Raw genomic sequence first — 15,915 nt, forward strand, 5'->3', positions numbered from 1 at the left:
CAACACCTTATACTTTGTCTGGAACAACAGGTGTTAGCCCTACACGATTGACGCAAAGACAGTGGACCAGCCTGTCTCGACGGCGTGCGATTTTTTCGTTCCGTTCAGTGGCGGCCCCCTCGGTCAGGGACCGTGAGCTGGCGGCTACGCAGAGTGCGTAGCCGCGTGGGACCGCGGCCGGCTCCGCTCATCTCGTATTCGCCGGCAGCGCCGAGTCCGGCGAGAGCCGCGTGTGCCGGCCACACACGCGGCGGCCGACTCGAGCGGCAGCCAAAGACGGCGACAGGAGAAGGGTTCACACGCCAAAGTAGCGTCAGGCCAGTGTTTACACGGAGATCACAAAAGGCACGGTATAGCGACAGATGGCGGTAGTGTAAAAAGGCAGTACACTGGCGGAGGTGATTCACGCGAAAAGGTTTCCCATGTCCATTATAGCCGCACGAGGGGAATCAACTGGGTTTGAACGCGGATGGTAGTTGGAGCTAGACGCGAGCCACATCCAATTTCGGAACTCGTTAGGCAATTCAATACTCCGATTCCACACTGTCATCGTGTAGCAAAATCTCAGCATCAGGCATAACGTTTTAATTTATTAGCCGCGCGGGATTAGCCGAGCGGTTTAAGGCGCTTCAGTCATGGACTGTGCGGCTGGTCCCGGCGGAAGTTCGAGTCCTCCCTCGGGCATGGGTGTGTGTTAGCTTAGGTTAAGTAGTATGTAAGCTTAGGGAGTGATGACCTTAGCAGTTAATAAGATTTCACACGCATTTGAACATTTAATTTATTACTTCTTTACTACTGACTCTATTCACATCTTGCTGACGGTATCCACATATACCACTGAATGGACTTCAAAAAGTGTGACATTGCACATCTTATAGTTCAGGAGACGCGCCGTTTTACAAATGAGAGTTTGAAACTTCCTGGCAGATTAAAACTGTGTGCCCGACCGAGACTCGAACTCGGGAAGTTTCATATCAGCGCACACTCCGCTGCAGAGTGGAAATCTCATTCTGGAAACATCCCCCAGGCTGTGGCTAAGCCATGTCTCCGCAATATCCTTTCTTTCAGGAGTGCTAGTTCTGTAAGGTTCGCAGGAGAGCTTCTGTAAAGTTTGGAAGGTAGGAGACGAGGTACTGGCAGAAGTAAAGCTGTGAGCACCGGGCGTGAGTCGTGCTTGGGTAGCTCAGTTGGTAGAGCACTTGGCCGCGAAAGGCAATGGCCCCGGGTTCGATTCTCGGTCCGGCACACAGTTTTAATCTGCCAGGGAGTTTCATATCAGCGCACACTCCGCTGCAGAGTGAAAATCTCATTCTGGAAGTGTGAGTTTGATTGGTGAAACGCTCGGGAGTGGTCGGGGCTACTGGTGAGATACGAACCAACAACCTTCAGCATACAAGCCAGCTACACTATGGAGCCGCTTTGTTTTGTTCAAATGGCTCTGAGCACTATGGGACTTAACTTCTGTGGTCATCAGTCCCCTAGAACTTAGAACTACTTAAAACTAACTAACCTAAAGACATCACACACATCCATGCCCGAGGCAGGATTCGAACCTGCGACCGTAGCAGTCCCGCGGTTCCGGACTGCGCGCCTAGAACCACTAGGCCACCGCGGCCGGCGCTTTGTTTTGTAATTAATGCTATTTTTAAAGCTCTTATGGATCGTAAGAGATGGCTGAAATTCTTTTTGTAGCTTACTTGACCGTTGCGAAAGTCCTGGCACGCCTGGGACGCTAAGGTATAGCACCGCACGGAGGTTTGCCACCCCTCAGGGACCTCAGCTTGTGAGGACGTGGGTGGCGCCCCGACGCCTGCAAACCCACGTAACGCACCTGCTGGCTACCCGGCGGGTGACGTCACGCACTGGACATTCCCCAGAGACTGCCTCACCCGCAGCCTTGATGGAGCAGAGAGACTCCGGCACGTAGCGTAGCGAGAGGTGAGACCATCTGTCAGCGGCGTGGAATGCTGCCCCGCTATGTAAACACTGCGCTGCCGTTCTCCACGCTCGCCTCACTGCTACACCTGCTGACCTGCCAGGCGTCAAGTCCAAGCCACGTACTGACAAAGACGGCACGAAATCACAAGAGCTGACCGTGCTGACTTTTGCGATGTCACAGTGACCCAGTTGATTCCCCTCGTGCGGCTATAATGACATGGGAAACCTTTTCGCGTGAATCACCTCCGCCAGTGTACTGCCCTTTTACACTACCGCCATCTGTCGCTATAGCATGCCTTTTGTGATCTCCGTTGGGAGTCCTTCCGAACGTGTAGAGCAATATCTAGTATGTCAGATATTCTGAACGCGCGGTTGAACGTTGACTAATGAGATTGCAGAGCGCCACATACGTCGCAAGGACGCAATCTCCCTCCGGTGCAGAGCAGTGGGCGCCATGTTGGTTGGTTGATTTGGGGGAAAAGGACCAAACAGCGAGGTCATCGGTCCCATCAGAGAAGGGAAGGAAGTCGGCCGTGCCCTTTCAGAGGAAGCATCCTGGCATTTGTCTGAAGCGATTTAGAGAAATCACGGAAAACCTAAATCAGGTTGGCGAGACGCGGGTTTGAACCGGCGTCCTCCCGAATGCGAGTCCATTGCACCATGTCCCTATGTGCGCTTTGTTGACTTCCAGTTGAAGGCCGTACCCTCCGTTGATTGTGTGACTCGTTGTCATGAAACGTTATATTTGTGGTTAAGGAATTAACGTAACTTGCGTATTATGAGAGTATGCCATTTGAAATCGACGGCATGTTGAGGATCCATTAAAAACGCATCGTTCTCGGTACAATTTGTTTAATTAAACTTCAGTTAGTAATATGGCTACTATGAAAGCATTCAGGAAGTATTTGGGAAGCAGTGTGTGGTGTAGCAACATCCGTCGTCGCGATAGCGGAATGAGTAACGCTAGTGATTGTCACCTAAATTTTCAAAATGGTTCAAATGGCTCTGAGCACTATGGGACTTAACATCTGAGGTCATCAGTCCCCTAGAACTTACAACTACTTAAACCTAACTAACCTAAGGACATCACACACATCCGTGCCCGAGGCAGGATTCGAACCTGGGACTGTAGCAGTCGCGCGGTTCCGGACTGCAGCGCCTAGAACCGCTCGACCACAAAGGCCGGCACCTCAATTTTCAAGTGTTGATAGCTCACAGAAGTTAGGAATAGTTATGTTATTCATACGCCATTTTGAATCACAATAAAACTTCCTGGCAGATTAAAACTGTGTGCCGGACCGAGACTCGAACTCGGGACCTATGCCTTTCGCCGGCAAGTGCTCTACCAACTGAGCTACCCAAGCACGACTAACGCCCCGTCCTCACAGCTTTACTTCTGCCAGTACCTCGGCTCCTACCTTCCAAACTTTACAGAAGCTCTCCTGCGAACCTTGCAGAACTAGCACTCCTGAAAGAAAGGATATTGCGGAGACATGGCTTAGCCACAGCCTGGAGGATGTTTCCAGAATGACATCTTCAGTCTGCAGCGGAGTGTCCGCTGATATGAAACTTCCTCGCAGATTAAAATTGTGTGCCGGATCTAGACTCGAAGGCAAAGGTCCCGAGTTCGAGTCTCGGTCCGGCACACAGTTTTAATCTGCCAGGAAGTTTCATATCAGCGGACACTCCGCTGCAGAGTGAAAATCTCAATCTGGAGCCACCATAGTTTATTTCATTCTTTCAGCGCAACGCATTTCTGGCCTACTATTCGCTTTCGGAGGACTACAACAACGTTTTTCGGGCCACGAAATTTTCGTTGAGCGCGTCGGCGAAAGAAATTGCACATTGCTCTTACACTTCAGTTAACGCTGCGTGCTTCCGGTTCCACTACATTGTTCTACATCCACACTTGTTACCCGGAATCCACGTAATAGTTTGTGGCGGAGGGTACTTTCTGCACCACTGTCAATACCCCTCCTTCGTGTTTTAGTCGCGTACGTTTCGCTGGAACGATTGTTGGCAAGCCTTTGTTTGACCTCTAATATCTCTGACTTTTACCTTTCTTTGCCTCTGTTCGCAACGTACACGTGGGCCGGAAGCAATACATCATTGGTAGACTGTTGCTGGAGCATTTGCGGTAGCGCGGGATAGCCGCGCGGTCCGAGGCGCCTTGTCACGGTCCGTGCGGCTCCCCCCGTCGGAGGTTCGAGTCCTCCCTCGGGCACGGGTGTGTGTGTTGTCGTTAGCGTGAGTTAGTTCAAGTTAGATTAAGTAGTGTGTAGGGTTAGGGACCGATGACGTCAGCAGTTTGGTCCCATTAGACCGTACCCCAAATTTCCAAATTTGCAGCATTTGCTCTTGCAGTTTCAACAGTAAATAACAACGCGGTGCGGATCGCCTCTCTAGCAGCGTCGGCCGCAGAAGTTTGCCGAGCGCCAGGCGTGACGCTCTCACGCTTTCTCAACGAAACTGTGACGAAATGGGCAGCTCTTCTCTGGATCTTTTCTATTTCCTCTATCAGTCCTGTCTGGTACAGAATGGAGACGGACCGCTAATGTAGTAAGTATTAGTCGAACGAGGGTTTTGTAAGCTACCTACACTGTGGGTCGACTATGGCGAGGATTACTCCGATGAATCTCAGGCTACCTGCGATTTTTTTCCGACTAGTAAACCGTCATTCACATTCGTATTGGTCTCATCAGTTCTCGGACGAATTGCTGTGGCTAAGCCATGTCTCCGCAACATCCTTTCTTTCAGGAGTGCTAGTTCTGCAAGGTTCGCAGGAGAGCTTCTGTAAAGTTTGGAAGGTAGGAGACGAGGTACTGGCAGAAGTAAAGCTGTGAGTAGCGGGCGTGAGTCGTGCTTCGGTAGCTCAGTTGGTAGAGCACTTGCCCGCGAAAGGGAAAGGTCCCGAGTTCAAGTCTCGGTCCTGCTCACAGTTTTAATCTGCCAGGAAGTTTCACTGCAAATATTGTTTCAATGTTCTGAAAATGCATCGGAATCTTGCGTTAGTTGAGCAGATAAAGTTTCTGCAGCACTCCGCTTTTTAAAAAAGGACTGCTGTTTCCGATACTAATTTTCTTTTCCCTGTGGAAAGCAAATGCTGCAGAACCGCACTCACTCCCTCTATAACAGGTCGCTTTCATCTATCTTGCGGTCATAGTGTGGATCGTGTAAAGGCGCGCTTCGTTACAGGAACATTTAGCGATCACGAAAGCGTTACGGAGATGATAGATAAACTCCAGTGGAAGGCTCTGCAAGAGAGACGCTCAGTAGCTCGGTACGGGCTTTTGTTAAACTTTCGAGAACATACCTTCACCGAGGAGTGGAGCAGTATATTGCTCCCTCCTACGTATATCTCGCGAAGAGACCGTGAGGATAAAATCAGAGAGATTAGAGCCCACACAGAGGCATACCGACAATCCTTCTTTCCACGAACAATACGAGACTGGAATAGAAGGGAGATTCGATACAGGTACTCAGGGTACCCTCCGCCAGGTGGCTTGCGGAGTATGCATGTAGATGTGCCCCGGAAACGCATTGTTGCAAGCATTACCTGCCAACAGTCCCCTGTGATGTTGCGGAAGATGTGGCCGCAGTTTGTCTGGCTGACAACGCTTGCAGACTCATTCGGCGGGCTGTATTGTGAGCATTGTGCAGTTTCATTAACGACATAAACACACCTTGAAATTGTTCGGCATACTTTTCTCCTGACGTCTTACATCGCGTACTTGAGCTCACAGTACGAGCGCAGACAATCTCAGCTAACACTTGTTCACTAGCAGAGGTTGCCCGCTTACAGACGGGGCCGTTCATACGTCTGACCTCCCTCTCGTGACCTCCCCCCCTCCCCTCCCCCGCTTAACTCCCTCCCTCATACCTTAGGGACGACTTGTCGGCTTCTCTTCCCAGGATTCCTCGCGGCTGGCTCAGCCGGAATCCCTTCAAGAGCGGAGGCGGCCGGTCGCCGACGACGCGGCGCTAGACGCCCCCACGCGGGGTTATCGCGACACAGGGTCAGACAGCTCGTGTGCTTTGCAGAGGCGATCACAAAGTTTCAGTTATCACCTCGAGAGAAAAAAAAAAGTTACGTAACTTAATGTTCGTTTGTTTCCACATACATGTCACTGAAATCCCAGGTCACAGTGTCCTAAAACATCGCTGGAAAAGGCAAAGCGAGATCGTGATTGTAATGGGACACCCTCCTCTAGGATAGCCTTTTTTAAATAGAAATAACTGATCCCATGAACACTATCGATTCTGGTATAGGTGAACATTCTCGGCTATTTCACTGAAAGAATTTCATTTGATATTGTATACGATGCATTATATTTCAGCCTAATATGTATAAAAAGAAATTAAGTTGTTACAAACGGTACAGTTACAATTATAGTTCTTTCGGAAACATTTGAAATTCCGACATTTCTGGCATACGTAAAATTCGTATTATTAATTGCACAATGTAACGCGAATTGTTAAATTTATTTCTGGACACATTTATAAAATAATAACTTGAAGATTCTTCTTATCTCAAGAAAGTTTGTAGACTCTTTTGTTTCGTAAATTCTTTCGAATATTGTGAGTGCCGCATAATGTTAGCAGTAGAGGGCATGCCTCTGATGGAATCACACGTGTTTTTGATTGCCTCTCAGCACTATGGGGCTTTACTTCTTAGGACATCAGTCCCCTAGAACTTAGAACTATTTAAACCTAGCTAACCTAAGGACAACACACACATCCATGCCCGAGGCAGGATTCGAACCTGTGACCGTAGTGGTCGCTCGGTTCCAGACTGTAGCGCCTAGAACCGCTCGTCCACTCCAGCCGGCGTGTTTTTTATTGAATCACTAAAATGTAGGCTGGCAATAGCAAGGAAAGCGTTTCTGAAGAAGAAAAATCTGTTAACATCGAGTATAGATTTGAGTGTCAGGAAGTCGTTTCTCAAAGTATTTGTATGGAGTGTAGCCATGTATGGAAGTAAAACATGGACGATAAATAGCTTGGACAAGAAGAGAATAGAAGCTTTCGAAATGTCGTGCTACAGAAGAATGCTGGAGATTAGATGGGTAGATCACATAACTAATGAGGAGGTATTGAATAGGATTGGGGAGAAGAGAAGTTTGTGGCACAACTTGACTAGAAGAAGGGATCGGTTGGGAGAACATGTTCTGAGGCATCAAGGAATCACCAATTTAGTGTTGGAGGGCAGCGTGGAGGGTAAAAATCGTAGAGGGAGACCAAGAGATGAATACACTAAGCAGATTCAGAAGGATGTAGGTTGCAGTGGGTAGCTGGGAGATGATGAAGCTTGCGCAGGATAGAGTAGCATGGAGAGCTGCATGAAACCGGTCTCAGGACTGAAGACCACAACAACAACACTAATAATGTAATTTGTGGTGTGACGGAAGTGGAAATTGTAAATATGGTGTGATACTGAAAAACGTGACAGAGAATAAAATTGAACAGGTTCGAGTCCTGCCTCGGGCATGGATGTGTGTGATGTCCTTAGGTTAGTTAGGTTTAAGTAGTTCTAAGTTCTAGGGGACTGATGACCACAGATGTTAAATCCCATAGTGCTCAGAGCCATTTGAACCATTTGAAAATTGAACAAATATACAGGCAAATCTTCATCAGTTATTTAGTCACCGGGAACCCACAATGTTGAATCAAAATTTCAGCCGTAAGAATGTACCCCTAGAGACAAAACCTGGAGCCAGCGACAAGAGAAATTGAAGATAAGTAAAAAGTTTTTTTCTTTTATATATCTTACGCCTCTAGAAGCAGAGACAGAGAATTTTAATAGTGATGTCTCAGAGGGTAAGATTACTTGCTGTGGGCTCATAAAGCGAGGCACCACGTGGTAAATCGTCATCCGAAAACCAACTCGTAACTTTTCTCGGACGACGTTCACAAAGCCACGGATCGAGACTGTGCAATATTTCTCGATTTCCGAGAACCGTTAAAATCAGTGTCAGACCTACGCTGAGTATCGCAAGTTCAGTAGTAAGACTTGTAGAGCGAAATTTGCGACTGGTCTGAGGTTTCCTATGTCAGGGAGGGTCGCAGCATGTTATCTGGGATGGAAGGCCGTCGACAGACGCAGACGTAAAGGCGGGAGTGTCGCAGCCAGATAACACTGTTGCGATTGTGTATTAGGGACCCTGCAGATAATATTAATAGTGACCTCAGACTTCTTGCAGAAGGCGCTGTCGTCTATAACAAAGTACTCACTGAATAAGCCTATCCGCACAAGAATCCTTCGGATGTTGACAAGTTTCGAAACTGGTGCTTTTAATATCTATAAATGAGAAATTGTGCACTTCGCGAAACGGAAAATCGTAATATCCAGTGACTACCGTTGGCATCGGCCCGCTCATAATAAATGCCTGGGTGTAACACTTTGTAGGGGTATAAGATAGAATGATCTGTGACTGTGGGCGAAGCTGGGGGTAGATTACAAATGGCTCTGAGCACTATGGGACTTAACATCTGAGGTCATCAGTCCCTTAGAACTTAGAACTACTTAAACCTAACTAACCGAAGGACATCACACACATCCATGCCCGAGGCAGGATTCGATGCAGCGACCGTAGCAGTCGCGCGGTGGTAAATTTCAGTTTATTGGTAGAGTACTGGGAAAATACAATCAGTCGACTCCTTACAATTACTCGCGCGACCCATCTCGGAATACTGCTCAGTTGTGTGGGACCGGTGCCAGATACGAGTGGGACTAACAGGGGATATTGACGGTATACAAAGAAGGGCAGCACGAATTGTCACAGGTGTGTTTGGCACGCGAGAGACTCTCAGGCAGATGCTAAAGAAACTGAACTGGTAGAGACTTGAAGATAGATGAAAACTGTGCCGAAAAAGCCTAATCACAAAGTTAGAAGAGCCAGAATTAAGTGTGGAATCCAGGAATATATTATAGCTTCCCACATGTTTCTCCCGTAAGAATTGCTAAGGACAGGCTTGACTAAGCACAGCAGCCAATTAAATACGAAACACTGCAAGCTTCGTCCCTTAGCAAATTTGTTTTTGATAATTACGAGGGGCGGCCGGAGTGGCCGAGCGGTTCCAGGCGCTACAGTCTGGACCCGCGCGAGCGCTACGGTCGCAGGTTCGAGTCCTGCCTCGAGCATGGACGTGTGTGATGTCCTTAGGTTAGTTAGGTTTAAGTAGTTCTAAGTTCCACGGGACTGATGACCTCAGATAATATGTCCCATAGTGCCCAGAGCCATTTGAACCATTGAACCGTAATACTAGAGAGCATATCACTTGTATAAATAAGCAACAGGAGTGGTCCCAACACTGATCCCTGGGGCACCCCCCACTTGCCCATACCCCACTCATTCCACACATCACAGCCATTCTCAACACTGCGAATAATGACCTTTTGCTGCCTGTTGCTAAACCAAGAGGTGAACCAATTGTGAGCTACTCACCTTATTCCATGATGGTCGTTCTGGAGCAATACTTTCTTTCAATACAAACAGACCCCTTAGTTGAACCGAAAAATATGCCTAACGCTCGTAACCTTTTGTTTAACCCATCGAGTACCTCACAGAGAAAAGAGAATATAGGATTTTCGGTTAAACGAACATCAGCGGTTCTTTGGTTTTCCGCCAAAAGAAACTGAATGACAGCTGTCTGTTTGGAGCCCACCTCCGATACACACGACATTTTTAGGACTACGTATAGCTTCGCCATGGTAACGGCCTTGCCGCAGTGGATACACCGGTTCCCGTGAGATCACCGAAGTTAAGCGCTGTCGGGCGTAGTCGGCACTTGGATGGGTGACCATCCGAGCCGCCCTGCGCTGTTGCCATTTTTCGGGGAGCACTCAGCCTCGTGATGCCAATTGAGGAGCTACTCGACCGAATAGTAGCGGCTCCGGTCAAAGAAAACCATCATAACGACCGGGAGAGCGGTGTGCTGATCCCGCGCCCTTCTTATCCGCATCCTCCACTGAGGATGACGCGGCGGTCGGATGGTCCCGGTAGGCCACTCGTGGCCTGAAGACGGAGTACGTATAGCTCCGCCACCTACGGAAAGTTCACGAAACTGTTGTTGTTATGGTCTTCAGTCCTGAGACGTTTGATGCAGCTCTCCATGCTACTCTATCCTGTGCAAGCTTCTTCATCTCCCAGTACCTACTGCAACCCACATCCTTCTGAATCTGCTTAGTGTATTATTCATCTCTTGGTCTCCCTCTACGATTTTTACCCTCCACGCTGCCCTCCAGTACTAAATTTGTGATCCCTTATACCGCATTTTTTGAACCGAAATTGGCCGGGGAAGAGAACGTGTTGCGTTACCTACTGGGCGCCCATGACATGTTTCGGCCGGTGCGTCCCGTTGACTCCTCAGCAGGGCGGATGCGCAGTGTGTCCCCCGCACTGCCAGTTAGCAGGCTGGCTGGCTGCGGCCCCGTAACGTTTCGCCGAAACGCCGAGCCTACGACCCGGGCGAGAGGCGATTTCGCGCGGAGTTACGGCGGCCGCTTTAATTGGCATTCCCAGGGGCGCTCGGAAACGGGCGGGCGGGCAGCGCGTGCGTGTCGCAACGCACGCCATCTCACACGCACACATACTGCACACACTCCCCAAGCAGCGGCGTCTTGTGCGCCCTGCGACTCAGGATGCCTGAGCCGTACTGATCACTGGCCAGATGGCAACATCACTGCCTCTCTTCCTCCACCACCTCCACCTCTGTCTCTCTCTATCTGCTTGGTACACTACTGGCCATTAAAATCGCTACAACAAGAAGAAATGCAGAAGATAAACGGGTATTCATTGGACAAATACATTATACTAGAACTAACATGTGATTACATTTTCACGCAGTTGGGTGCATACATCCTGAGAAATCAGCACCCAGAACAACCACCTCTGGCCGTAATAAAGGCCTCGATACGCTTGGGCATTGAGTCAAACAGAGCTCGGATGGCGTGTACAGGTACAGCTGCCCGTGCAGCTTCAACACGATACCACAGTTCATCGAGAGTAGTGACTGGCGTATTGTGACGAGTCAGTTGGTCGGCCACCATTGACCACACGTTTTCAATTGGTGGGAGTAATGGAGAATGTGCAGGCCGTGGTAGCAGTCGAACATTTTCTGTATCCACAAAGGCCCGTACAGGAACTGCAACATGTGGTCGTGCATTATCCTGCTGAAATTTAGCGTTTCGCAGCGATCGAATGGAGGGTAGAGCCACGGGTCGTAACACATCTGAAATGTAACGTCCACTGTTCAAAGTGCCGTCAATGCGAACAAGAGGTGACCGAGACGTGTAACCGATGGCACCCGATACCATCACGCCGGGTGATACGCCAGTACGGCGATGACGAATACACGCTTCCAATGTGCGTTCACCGGGATGTCGCCAAACGCAGATGCGACCATCACGATGCTGTAAACAGAACCTGGATTCATGCGAAAAAATGACGTTTTGCCATTCGTGCACCCAGTTTCGTCGTCGAGTACACCATCGCAGCCGCTCCTGTTTGTGATGCAGCGTCAAGGGTAACCGCAGCCACGGTCTCCGAGCTGATAGTCCATGCTGCTGCAAACGTCGTCGAACTGTTCGTGCAGGTGGTTGTTGTCTTGCAAACGTCCCCATCTGTTGACTCAGGGATCGAGACGTGGCTGCACGATCCGTTACAGCCGTGCGGATAAGATGCCTGTCATCTCTACTGCTAGTGATACGAAGCCGTTGGGATCCAGCACGGCGTTCTGTATTACCCTCCTGAACCCACCGATTCCATATTCTGCTAACAGTCATTGGATCTCGACCAACGCGAGCAGCAATGTCGCGATACGATAAACAGCAACCGCGATAGGCTACAATCCGACCTTTATCAAAGTCGGAAACGTGATGGTACGCATTTCTCCTCCTTACACGAGGCATCACAACTACGTTTCACCAGCCAACGCCGGTCAACTGCTGTTTGTGTACGAGAAATCGGTTGTAAACTTTCCTCATGTCAGCACGTTATAGGTGTCACCACCAGCGCCAACCTTGTGTGAATGCTCTGAAAAGCTAAGTATTTCCACATCACGGCATCTTCTTCCTGTCGGTTAAATTTCGCGTCTGTAGCACGTCATCTTCGTGGTGTAGCAATTTTAATGGCCTGTAGAGTACTAGAAAGACGCTTCATACATTGCACGTGAAATTCGTTGAAATTTGACGTTTTCTGTTTTCTACTCCGTAATCTATTTTGGACTTTCCTGAAGATTTTGGTATATAATACATAAAAATTAGACAATTGTGAGACCTTCAAATGATATTTTGAATGTTGAGGTGTGACTGTCAAATTTCGTTGCTACGCATATACTGCCACAGTTGGGCAGCCATATCTTCGGAGCTATGCAGTCTAGAAGGCTGTGAATTGCTTTGTTTTGTGCCTAGTACTACGTCTCAGAAGTTGGCATTACGAATAAACAAATCAGTCCTTTTTAGCTGATACTAGTTGTCGTTGAATGTAGCGTGATTATCGGCTATTTTTGTTGTACGCTAACGGACAAAGTAATCGATGAATTACAGGAATATTATGGGGAGGCCGTTAGAGATAACTGTGAGAATTTAGAGAAGGTGAAAAGAGCTGTCAGAGCACTTTCTTTCATCGAATATCAACCTATGAAAAGCCATGTCATGCTGTGACAGCAGTTAAAATTTTTAAATTCGTTCGACAATTTTGTGAAACACTGAAATTGAAACTTCTGTTGCCCCTGGCAGCAGTTAGACGGGCAAGTTGCAATTGGGACGGGTGACAGTTTCCGCCGTTTAGTATCACAGATCGGTCCCCGTTTACGCACTTTTCAGGTTAGAAGTTCAGCGAGGTGGGGTATGCTGGACTAGCTACACCTGCTCTGGATGTAGCGTTGGTTCCTGATACGCATTGCCGCGATGAACCTGGACAACCTTTATGCCGGCGCTCCCCACAGATATCTCAGGTTCGCGGCTGAGTGCTTGAAAGAGCAGGGACCAGTACGCGGCGTGTGACCCCCTGCTTGTAATATCGCGCCTCGCCTTAATCGCTTGTTGTTGCAGTTGCTGCTGCTGCTGCTGCTGCTGCCGTTGTTCCCATGCCTGTCTCCGATGTGCAGGCCACGCACCGCCCATTAACCTTCGACCGCACGCAGCCGCGACATATCACGCTCCCGTCCTACGCACTCGTTACGCACGCTAATGAAGACGTGCTTGCGGCATCACTAAGTTTACTCTTACCAGAGTTCACAACATCGACAATGGCTACAATTATGATCTCCCACAAAGAGGTAGGGTCGACTGTAAAAGACCACCTGTGCTGAGCTGTAGGTCAGAGCCCTAGCTACCACACTCTGCCCTCGCTTGCGGGTGATCGAGAAAAACAGAATTTCAGAGTGTCTTGGGATCCACGGCAGGATTGAAACAGCGTTAATTACGAAACTGTGCGGTAGCCTAATGGCTGAGTTATTTGGCACCACATACTGAAGGTTGTGGGTTCAAATTATGCATCCTACTTTGTTTTTTGTATTCTGAGGTTTGTTTCCACCAGGAACAACGTGCGTATTATTGAGATCCAAGATCGGAGGAAGGGCAGCATCGATCGTAAATTTATTGCAGATTGTTTGTAGCTACTGTATAGCTATCTTCAGTTCAATTATACCTAAGTCATAATGACTCATCACACAGGGCAACATTATTGAACTGGTAGAAGCCGACCTCGGGGAAGGTCAGTTTGGATTCCGTACAAATGTTGCAACACGTGAGGCAATACTGACCCTACGACTTGTCTTAGAAGAAAGATTAAGGAAAGCCAAACGTACGTTTCTAGCGTTTCTAGACTTACAGAAAGCTTTTGACAATGTTGACTGAAATACTCTCTTCCAAATTCTGAAGGTGACAGGGGTAAAATACAGGGAGCGAAAGGCTATTTACAATTTGTTCAGAAACCAGATGGCAGTTATAAGACTCGAGGGGTATGAAAGGGAAGCAGTGGTTGGGAAGGGAGTGAGACAAGGTTGTAGCCTATCCCCAATGATATTCAATCTGTATATTGAGCAAGCAGTAAAGGAAACAAAAGAAAAATTCGGAGTAGGTATTAAAATCCATGGAGAAGATATAAAAACTTTGAGGTTCACCGATGACATTGTAATTCTGTCAGAGACAACAAAGGACCTGGAAGAGCAGTTGAACGGAATGGACAGTGTCTTGAAAGGAGGATATAAGATGAGCATCAACAAAAGCAAAACGAGGATAATGGAATGTAATCGAATTAAGTCGGGTGATGCTGAGGGAATTAGATTAGGAAATGAGACACTTAAAGTAGTAAAGGAGTTTTGCTATTTGGGGAGCAAAATAACTCATGATGGTCGAAGGAGAGAGGATATAAAAAGTAGACTGGCAATGGCAAGGAAAGCTATTCTGAAGAAGAGAAATTTGTTAACATCGAGTATAGATTTAAGTGTCAGGAAGTCGTTTCTGAAAGTATTTGTATGGAGCGTAGCCATGGATGGAAGTGAAACATGGACGGTAAATAGTTTGGACAAGAAGAGAATAGAAGCTTTCGAAATGTGGTGCTGCAGAAGACGGCTGGTCCCGGCTGAGGTTCGAGTCCTCCCTCGGGCATGGGTGTGTGTTTGTCCTTAGGATAATTTAGGTTAAGTACTGTGTAAGCTTAGGGACTGATGACCTTAGTAGTTAAGTTCCATAAGATTTCACACACATTTGAACATTTTTGAATCATCAATGCGGCTGGAATAAACCTTTCAGATATCCCCATGCAAGAAAATGCAAAGAGTTGAAGACGGGGGACGTGAGAAGCCTCGGTATTGGAGAACCGCGACTTACACGCTTGTTGTCGAAGATTCGTGCTGCGTATTCCAGAGCAGCCACGTGAAAGCGGGTCATCATGCGTCTAATACACACGCGTCCTTTCACCATAAGGAGCGCCATCGAAAACGTAGGCTTAGTCATTAAGAGTGTTGTAACATTGGCATTATTGCACACACTTTGTATCGGGGAAACCATTTGTTTCCGAAGCTATGTTTGTTAGGATTATTTGCTTGTTTCATTGCCCTCTACTTGCCTGTTCCGTTTCTCATTATAACATTAAAAAAACCGTGTATAAGACAACAGTGTAGATGATTCTGAGATCGACAAATAAAAATGTCGTTCTGAAGCTACAGCCTCAGATTTCCTTATGCGGTCTTACGTAGGTGTCTATATCCGGACAGCTTTCAATACGACTCTCCGATCTTTGACCGCAGAGAGCAAACACCCGCCCCACAGATATGAAGTGTGTGTTCATTAGCCATCGGCCATCTCCGTTAACGACCGCCGCATTTTAATTACAGAATATCTCTGACATTTCGGTTCCGCGCATCGTAAATCAGTTGAACTGTCCAGCGAGACGATGAATAATTTCCCGTGTTCGCATCCGCTCTCCAACGTCCTCATTTTAATTCCTTTTATTATTTTCTTGCTTTTTTTATTATTATTATTTATCACTGGCGCCGCCATTTTGCGCGGGCAGCGTTGCTTGACGATCGCCGGGAATAAATGACTATCACGAAAAAATAACAGAAACGGATAATGGAGGGGTGATACATGTCGCTGATGCGCAAAACCGTAATACCATTCTCCCTCTCTGATAATATTTAACCGTGGAGAGATTTTACAAGTAATGAGGAAATACGTGAATAGCATATTACACTTGCTTTTATACGACCGACTGAATAGTTACTGTTCAACTGTATTTTCCAGTCTGACATTTTACCTACGAGAAAGTTGGTTTGTAGCTCTAGATAATATTTATTAAACAACTGTTCATTTTTTTATAAAAATGGCTTAGAAAATTGAGTCACAAAGACTCTCAAAATCCCAACAGTAACTGATTCTAATTGTACTGTTCTAGCATTTGATGTCTGTGCTATATCTGGTAAAATCTCTTTAGGTTGTAAATCAAATAAGTGATTTTGAAACAAAAAGCT

General features: G+C 47.6%; 1 protein-coding gene and 1 pseudogene across 14 annotated transcripts in view; one reads left to right on the forward strand and one right to left on the reverse strand.

Annotated features, from left to right (window-relative positions):
- Positions 1-15,915, reverse strand: part of LOC124720011 (basement membrane-specific heparan sulfate proteoglycan core protein) — an 801,341-nt gene that overhangs the window by 581,383 nt on the left and 204,043 nt on the right. The window lies entirely within an intron of this gene.
- On the forward strand, positions 9,649-9,766 carry LOC124720644 (annotated as a pseudogene).

This window comes from Schistocerca piceifrons, chromosome 11 (assembly GCF_021461385.2).
Source record: "Schistocerca piceifrons isolate TAMUIC-IGC-003096 chromosome 11, iqSchPice1.1, whole genome shotgun sequence".
NCBI classification, from domain to species: domain Eukaryota; kingdom Metazoa; phylum Arthropoda; class Insecta; order Orthoptera; family Acrididae; genus Schistocerca; species Schistocerca piceifrons.